We start from the raw sequence: 10131 nt of genomic DNA, 5'->3' as shown, positions 1-10131 counted from the left end.
TTTTTAGAAAGAAGATATTCGCCAAGATGGTGATTTGTAGTTTTTTAACCATAGCTAGAGGAGTTGACTCATTCTTCTTACTAGAGTTAACTCACCCACAGTTAGTTAGTTTACTGCTTTTAGTTTCATTGATTTAGTTAAACAAACCAAGGCTTGGGTTTAAATACCTAAGCTAAACACTACTCTGCAGAACTCTACTTGGTGAATAATTTCTTTTGATAATAAAGAAAAGCTCTCTGATTGACAGTGGATGTAGACATTGAATGTCGAACCACTATAAACATTTTCTGTACTCTTTTCTTCTATCTCTTCTTGCTTTTATCTTACTTGATAGTGAACTTGATTCCTTAACAAAGACAATTAGAGTCTTTGATCCTACCACAAAACCTATAAGAATTCACCAAGGAGGACGATAAAAGACGATTTCGTCAAAATCATCATCAATACCAAGAGATAAAAAACTATAAATGAAGATCGATCTATTAAGTTTTGATGGCAAGATGGAAATTGAAAGCTTTCTTGAATGGGTAAGAATGTTTAGAACTTCTTCATTTATATGAACACACAAGATCATAAAATGGTTAGGCTTGTTGCTTTGAAATTGAGGGGAGGTGCCTCGGCTTTGTGGGATCAGTTGGAAACCAACAAAAGGCGTTATGGTAAGCAATTAATTCGAACTGGGAGAAAATGAAGAAACTCATGAGGGAAAGGTTCTTGCCTATCAACTACGAATAAATCCTCTACAACCAATATCAAAGTTTCAAGTAAAGGAGTAGATTGATTATTGATTCCATAGAGGAATTTTACCGGTTGGGGGCACGTATAAATCTTGGGGAACTTTAGTAGGATCAAGTGGCTAGATACATTAGTGGATTAAGAACGAACATCAAAGAAAAACTACAACTTCAACCTATTAGATACCTTACTGAGGCCATTGGTATTGTCACACAAAGCAACATTCCAATAAATTCAAACAACAATATAGTAGAAAAAACAACAATATAGTAGAAAAAAGGCAGTACAACATGCAAAGGTAATCCTTCCATCTATACTATATAGAAAGAGGATATGAGGAAAAAAAATTTATCTCTATTTTGCCCTTTTATTTTAAACATTTTCATAGTTATTTTGAGGACAATTCTATCCTGCAAATATAAAATTTCTTCTCTCATTCTCTTCCTCCCACGCCACTTCCTCAAATTTCTCTTTCTTTTTTCTTCTCTTAATTCAACTTTGTTTTTATTATTTAATCATGTCAAAGGTTGGAAGGTAAAAAGTTAGAAAATGTATAGTTTTTGTCTGTTTGTTTCTATGAATTAATTTAAAAAATTATAACTTATTTTTAATTATAATTAATAAGAAATTTCAAAAGTTTTAAAGCTATTTATCTTTTACAATTATACAAAGATCCTTTTCTTACTATTTCTCCCAACTTTTCTCACCAAAACTTGAGAATTCTTTATCCTTCCATATGTGTTTCTCCTTTAGTCAATGTCTTGTGTTTCCTTATATTTTAGTTAGATTTTTTTAATCTAATGTTTAACTTTTAGTTTTTCTTTGAATGGAATGTTAATAATTGTAATTTCGAAGAAGCCTTGATTACCTATTATATGTGAGTAATTTATTAAAAAATCTTACAAGATGACATGCTTGGGTTTCATTTTTTTCGTTTTATGTCATTCTCTTTTTGAATGACTCAAATATGAAATTAAAACAAAATTTTATGAAAAATCCATGAATATGTGTTTTTTTTAAAGAAAAATTCAAGTAATCGAGGAATACGTGTTAAGTTGTTTATTTTTACTTGTATTTTAATTATGGAAATTTTTCAAGCAATCGACACTTCTCAATGTTTTTTAGTCATATCAATTGGATCAGTGGGTGATGAAAATTATTGAGATGCCGATTTTATGAGATAAACATAAAAAATACAAAAAACTTAGTGGGGTAAACATGGAAAGATAAGAGACCCTAATTATAGTAAAAATTTTAACTATTTAATTAATTTTTATGTTTTTATATTAAAATAAAAATATGAAATTTCACGTGCACCACATGTGTTTCATACTAGTAGGAAAACTACTGAAGCACGGTCTAGTTCTTTAACTAAAGCAAAACAGGTCGATGATAGCAAACAACCTGATAATCGATCTGATTGCGAAAAGACCCAACAATACTTACAATCGACCGACATTAGGAAAATGTTTTAGATGTAGGCTAACGATACATTTATCAAATGAATGTCCTTAGAGAAAAGAAGTAGTCTTTATTGATAATGAAGACCAAAATGATCCTGATCTCAATCAAGACTCTGAGGAAGAAATTTCATATGGTGGTGATCAAGATCGATCTCAATGAAGCAGTAGCCGTTATTGATGATCAAGACCAATGGTGGTGACCAAGTTCTTGCATACTTAAAAGACTTATTTTTACTCCTGAAACCTAATCTTTTCCTCAATGACATTCTTTATTTCGAACCCGTTGCACGACAAAATTTACAATGTTATCATTGATAGTGGTAGAATGGAGAACACTGTCTCTAGTAAACTTGTCAATGTCCTTAATTTGTGAGTTTCTCAACACCCATCACCCTTAAGGTTAGTTTGATTAAAACATGGGCAAAGCTCAAGTTACTACTATTTGCACTATTCCTTAATCTATTAGGAATAGTTACAAGGATCAAATTATATGCGATTTCCTTGATATGGATGCATGCCATATCTTATTGGATAGACCATGGAAATATGATTCTCAAACTATTCATAAGGGTCGTGAAAATACTTATGTGTTTTTTGGGATGGGGAAGAAAGTTGTTCTACTTCCTTTAACTAGCACACCTTCCACCAACAAAACCAAAGATAAAGGCCAATTGTTCCACATTTCTAGTGGCGAACAATTGTTATTTGAACGTGATCATCCTATCTCGGTTTGATCATTAAAGATTTTGAACCTACTCAAGATACAACTATTCAAGATTTCCATTCTACAATCTATGATTTACTTAAAGCAATATGCTATTATTATGGACATCCCTTCTCATCCCACCTATTCGTGATATCCAACATCACAGTGACCTTATATAGGGGGTCTCTTCCCCATAATGGAATGAACTCAACTGAATACAAGATACTTCTGTTAGAAAACAAAAAACTTTATATAAGATCTATGCATGGGAGTAGGCTAAAGAACTATAAGTTATTTCGAATTACCTGAATCCATGAGTAGAGATTCCAAATTCATGTAGCAATATCAGCGTGGTTTGGGTCTTCCTCAACTATGCAGCCTTAGACCAAATATGGGCAATACTCTCTATTGGACGGGGAATATGAGACTAAAGAAGCATAGTATATTGGGGACCATAACCCTGTATTTATAAGTTGATTCTAGGGTTTCCCAAAATCCCCTAGGATCAACAGGCTGGTATCTGCCCAGCGGGCCACACCACATATAGGAAGTTTATGGGCCCTAATTAGACCACTTATTTTTCCCATGAATAGTAGTAGATTTAATTTATCATAAATTGTTACCCATTTAATGGAATCAATTAAATTAATTTCGACAATCTCCCACTTGGGTAACAGAATTCTACGACAAATCATATAAGTTTCAACTTTTAGTGCACAACCAAATACTATTTAAAAAAAAAACTTCCTTTAATTACAATCTGGTCCATCTTGTATACCAATGTGGGACCAAGGCGGCTTTTGTAACATATATAAGCGCAACTCAACCTTTAATGATCACCACACCAAATATACTTAATGACATAGATCAAGTGTGGAAGAGCAGCATGAGAATTACATTCATAGTGATCTGTTCATGTCTATTCTCAACTGGTCCTTATCGTACTTTATAGAGATCAACGCAATAAACACATATATATATAAATACATATTCATTGTGAGTTCAAATAAACCATCATCTTTATTCTGCAGAAAAGTATAGAACAACATAGCTGTAATTAAAATTACTCCCACTCAACCAAGGCATTATCTACTGAAATGACACCCATACGGGCTACATGATCATGAAAGACCTTAGGTACTAAGCCTTTGGTAAGAGGATCTGCTAGCATGTTATGTGTTCCTGTGTTCTATAGCTACCAAATTATTTTGAACTCTCTCCTTAACAACAAGATACTTTATGTCAATATGTTTTGACTTTGTCGAGCTCCTGTTGTGATTGGAATATAACACTGCTGAATTATTGTCACAGTAAATTTTTAATGGTCTTTCAATACTGTCAATTATCTTAAGTACTGTGACAAAATTCCTACGCCATATTCCATGATTCGACGCCTCATAGCACGCCACAAACTCTGCTGCCATTGTTGAAGGAGCTACAAGTGATTGCTTGACACTTTTCCATGAAATGGCTCCTCCTGCCATCATGTAGATATACCCAGATGTGGACCGCTTGCTATCTTGGCATCCAGCAAAATCAGAGTAAGAGAAGCCAAAGATCTCTATATTATCTGATCTCCGATATGTGAGCATGTGATCTTTCGTTCTTTGCAAATATCTCATAACTCTCTTGACTGCTTTCTAGTGTTGCATACCTGGATTGCTCAGATATCTGCCTAGCATTCCCATTATAAAAGCTATATCAGGCCGGGTGCAAACTTGAGCGTACATAAGACTCCCTACGGCTGATGAGTACGGAATCTTTTGCATCTCACTCCTTTCATGATCACTTTTAGGGCTTTTATTCAAACTGAATTTGTCTCCTTTAGCTATGGGTGTATCTCCTAGCTGACATCCATTCATGTCATACCTACTCAATACTTTATCAATGTAACTCTTTTGTGATAACCCTAATATACCTTCAGAACGATCTCGCAGTATCTGTATACCCAAAACAAAAGAGGCATTGCCAAGATCTTTCATCTCAAAATGTTTTGTCAGAAAGTTCTTGATTTCTTGTAGCAGGTTTAAATCGCTGCAAGCCAATAAGATGTCATCTACATATAATACTAGGAAGATATATTTACTCCCACTGTTCTTGCGGTACACACATTCATCAACTACATTAGCTTCAAAACCAAAAGAAGTAATGACATTATGAAATTTGTGGTACCATTGACGGGAAGCTTGCTTGAGTCCATAGATGGATTTTTTTAGTCTACAAACCATTGACTTTGGATTTCCTGATTCAAAGTTCTCTGGTTGCTCCATGTAAATGGTTTCAACAATGTCTCCATTGAGAAAAGCTGTCTTAACATCCATCTGATGTAACTCTAAGTCAAAATGTGCTACCAGTGCCATAATAATTCTAAAAGAGTCTTTCGAGGAAACTGGAGAGAAAGTCTCTTTATAATCTATGCCTTCCTTTTGAGTGAAACCTTTTGCAACAAGACGTGCTTTATATCTTTCAATGTTCCCTTTTGAATCCCTTTTGGTTTTAAATATCCATTTACAACCAATAGGTTTCTTTCCTGCAGGCAACTCAACTAGATCCCAAACGCCATTATCGCTCATAGATTTCATCTCATCTTGCATAGCCTCAATCCACTTATCTACCTTAGAACTTTTCATTGCCTGTTGAAAATTGATAGGATCATTTTCTGTAAGGCGAATGCTATCCTCATGTTCTTGAAGAAATACAATATAATCATCTGGTATTGCACTTCTCCTTTCTCTAGTGGATCTTCTTAATGACACTTCTTGAGTATGTTGAGGTTGATCTATAGGGAAGGATGATGTGTCTTCAGTGTTGTCTTGAGAGGTAATGACATCGAGCGTTGGAACTTTATCTTGAGTGTCATTATCTAAAACTACTTTACTGATAATGGTAGGTAAAGTAACCACATCATTCATGATAGTAGTATTTTCTTCTTCAAAGACAACATCTTTACTTTTATTTCTCACCTCAAACTCAATATTCTCAAGAAATCGAGCATTTCCCGTCTCGAAAAAAATTCTTGAAGTGGGATTATAGAACTTAAAGCCCCGAGAGCGCTCAGCATACCCAACAAAGTAGCAACTTATGGTTCTTGAGTCCAGTTTCTTTTCATTTGGCTTATAAGGCCTTGCTTCCGCTGGACATCCCCAAATATGTAAATGCCTTAGGCTGGGTTTTTTTCCTGTCCACAGCTCATATGGGGTTTGTTTACTGCTTTGCTAGGCACTCTGTTAAGTATATATACTGCAGTTTTTAATGCTTCTCCCCAAAGAGACTCTGGCAAAGAAGAATAAGCAATCATACTTCTTACCATATCTTTAAGAGTCCTATTTCACCTCTCAGCAACTCCATTCATGCTAGGTTTCCCAAGCATCATGTACTGAGGAACTATGCCACATTGTTCAAGGAAAAGCGCAAAGGGTCCTCGACGTTGTTCACCTGATCCATCATATCGACCATAATATTCTCCTCCACGGTCAGATCTGAGAGTTTTAATCTTCCTGTTAAGTTGAAGTTCAACTTCTACTTTAAAAGATTTGAACGTGTCCAGAGCTTGAGATTTCTCATGAATTAAATATAGGTAGCAGTATCTTGAATAATCATCGATGAACGTGATAAAATATTGTTGCCCATTCCATGAAGCCGTAGGGAATGGTCCGCATATGTCAGTATGTATCAGTTCTAGGACTTCTTTAGCTCTTTCAGCACCTATATTCCTCTTGTTTGTTTCTTTTCCTTTGATACAATTAACACAAACCTGAAGATCTGTTAGGTCAAGTGAATCAAGAATTCTTTCATCCACGAGTCCCTTAATTCTAGTGTTAGAGATATGTCCTAATCGTTTGTGCCATAATGTACCAGAATTTTCATTTAATTTTCGCTTTGTACCGCGTGATGAAATATGCAAGGTTTCATTATCAAACGGAACATTATCAAGCATATATAAATTATCAATCAATGAACCAGTACCAATAATATTTGAATTATGCAAAAGACTTAGTTTGTTATTTCCAAATGAACAAGAATAACCAAATTTGTCCAATGAAGAAACAGAAATTAAATTCCGTCTAAATGACGGAACAACAAAAGTCTCAAACAAATCCAAATGAAAACCAGTTCCTAAAGATAATCTAAATGTTCCTATTGTTTCTACTTTTGCCCTATTGCCGTCAGCCACGTAGATGAAAGTCTCAGCATCACTTGGCAGTCGGCTTCAAATGCAACCCTGCATAGATACACTTATGTGAGTAGTAGCACCTGAATCTACCTACCACGTATGCATAGGTACAAAAGCTAGATTAATCTCAGAACAAACAAGGGAGAGAAACATACCCTTCTTCAATAGCCATGCAGTATATTTGGCACATTGTTTTTTCATGTGCCCAGTCTTCTTACAGAAGAAACAAGCAGGTCCTGAATCCTGTTTCTTTTCCTTTTTCTGCTTAGAAGATTCCGCAGCATTATTCACTCTCTTTCTCTTTACACTCTTTGAGGTAGAAGCCATGTGAACACTTTCTGTCTTCTCTCGCTGCATCCTCTCTTCCTCTTGAACACAGTGAGAGATTAGCTCATTCAGGGACCATTTATCCTTCTGAGTGTTGTAACGCACCCTGAAGTGGCTATACTCTGCTGGAAGAGAATTCAAAACTAAGTGCACTAAAAAGTCTTCAGAAACTTCCAACTTCAGTGCCTTACGTTTTGTTGCAACATTTGAGATTTGCATTATGTATTCCCTTATGTTTCCTTTACCAACGTATCTTCAAGAGGTGAGTTTTGCCATAAGGGTACTCGCCTCTGCCTTATCGTTTTTGGTAAAGTACTGCTCTATTTCCTTTAGAAAGCCTTTGGCATTCGTTCCCTCAACAATAGAGCCTCTAAATGTTTCTGGAATTGAACGCTTCATGATCATTAGACACATGCGATTAGACCTATCCCACTTCTCAATTTCAACCTTATTAGGATTTTCCTTAGTTGAAGTAGGACGGTCTACCGTTAATGCAAGATCTAAATCCATACACCCAAGTACTATCTGGATGTCTTCTTTCCAGTCCTTAAAATTAGCCCCATTCAGTCTAGGAATGTTGTTGACTTGAGTGGACATATTATCAGAATTAGCAACCTTAACTGTATAAAGAACACAAGCTCAATATAGTAAGTAATGTCACACAGATATATATAAATATTCATGACATTCTAAATAAACTTTATGAGGACAAGTGAGATACCTAATGCAACATTTACATTCAGTCTTTGGACAAAAAAATGTTAATTTGCTAGTGATACTCTCAGTACAATAATAAAACATTAATAACTCATTCCTTTTAGATGATAGCCTTCCTTTGGGCCGACTAACAACTTCAAGGACGCAACCTTATGTTATCCATATTTATTATTGCATGTGTATTTGTTGTCTGCCCAAATTGCAATCTTCCTTTAGGCCGATCACAATCCTCATAAGCAAGAAATACACTACATCTAAGAACTTTAAATGTTCCAATTTATAAAATAGAGACTACTTTGGTAGCATATTTCACGCATCAAAACATTTAACGAAATTAGACAAATTGTGCTACCAATAAATTAAATATAAATTTATTCACCGTAATAGTCAATCTTTAATTAGCACAATAAAAAAGTAATAAAAAATATTGTCCTCTATACTTTTATGCCCAAAAATTTATTACAGACTATAAATATAAAGAATATTTATAAAAATAAGTCAAGAAAAAGAAAAAGAAAAAAGGTGGGAAAAAAAAATAATAATGTAAATATTTGTGCTAGGGTTTCACCCTAGCACAGCAGCCTCATGGCGGCACTGGAGTGCCGCCGCAATCTTTTTTTTTTTTTCTTTCTTTCTTTCTCCCTTTCTAATTGAATCAAACCCAGTTGCCATTCTAAAAAAAAAATTTCTTTCTTTATTAAATTGAACCTTCACAGCCATCTTTGATTTTTTTTTTTTTAAACAGTAACTGAATTGATTATAATTCGATCGATTTGGAAAATATTGGGGAGAATAAATATATCAAACTTCATCAAATCAATAAATTCAGATGACTTTCAAATTAAATTATTCAAAATTGTCCAATAACTAATCAATCCAAATAGTTCTAATAATTCATGCTGTTTAATAATAAACTTGACTATATGGAAAACCAACAAATTTATTCATAAACAACAATCAAATAATTTAGCAAACAACCATGAAAATCAGGCTCTGATACCACTTGTTAGAAAACAAAAAACTTTATATAAGATCTATGCATGGGAGTAGGCTAAAGAACTATAAGTTATTTCGAATTACCTGAATCCATGAGTAGAGATTCCAAGTTCCTGTAGCAATATCAGCGTGGTTTGGGTCTTCCTCAACTATGCGACCTTAGACCAAAGATGGGCAATACACTCTATTGGATGGAGAATAGAAGACTAAAGAAGCATAGTATATTGGGGACCATAACCCTGTATTTATAAGTTGATTCTAGGGTTTCCCATAATCCCCTAGGATCAACGGGCTGGTATCTGCCTAGCGGGCCACACCACATATAGGAAGTTTATGGACCCTAATTAGACCACTTATTTTTCCCATGAATAGTAGTACATTTAATTTATCATAAATTGTTACCCATTTAATGGAATCAATTAAATTAATTCCAACAACTTCATGATCAAATACATGAGCTACTCAATAAAGAACACATTCAGCCGAGCCTTAGTCATTGTGTTGTTCCCGCTCTCCTAACACCTATAAAGGATGGAACTTGCATATATGTGTTGATAGTTAGGTAATCAATAAGATTACTATCAAGTACCGTTTCCTGTTGTAAAAATCTGATCAGCACAAACAAAAATGGCATAAAACCGAGCAATAAGATTAGAGTTATTCAACAAAAACATAGAACTCTAATGAAATACTGTAAATCAATCAACACAAGTAATTAAGCTAAAATAGAGAAGGGAAAGAAGAAGATAACACCAGTGATTATAGTGGTTCAATCTTAATTGATCTACATCTACTTTGAGACCCCCTTTTTCACTATCTTCTCGAACAAATTGATGATACAGAGCAATTGGCTCAACCCTAATCCTTTTAGACAACCCAAAGCCTATCACAGACTTATCAACTAATGGATTTGATAAAAGCACTATGAGAATTTTTAAACTCCACCTTGCTCTCACTCCCTCAAATTACCACACCCATTTTGCAAAGGAACCTCACCATTTTATTCCCTCTGA

General features: G+C 34.5%; 1 pseudogene across 1 annotated transcript; it reads right to left on the bottom strand.

The window, feature by feature from the left end:
• Positions 1-6896: 6896 nt before the first annotated feature.
• LOC148210045 (uncharacterized) lies at positions 6897-10131 on the bottom strand (annotated as a pseudogene). The gene is made up of 3 exons (XR_015792385.1): positions 9203-10131; positions 7234-8025; positions 6897-7126 (listed from the first exon to the last, which is right to left on the bottom strand). The product of XR_015792385.1 is annotated as an uncharacterized LOC148210045 (transcript).

Source organism: Momordica charantia, assembly GCF_013281855.1.
Source record: "Momordica charantia cultivar OHB3-1 chromosome 7 unlocalized genomic scaffold, Mcharantia_2.0 BLBB01000007.1, whole genome shotgun sequence".
In the NCBI taxonomy this organism is placed as follows: Eukaryota; Viridiplantae; Streptophyta; class Magnoliopsida; order Cucurbitales; family Cucurbitaceae; genus Momordica; species Momordica charantia.
Note: the sequence above shows the minus strand (reverse complement) of the source record. Positions and strands in the feature narration are given on the sequence as shown.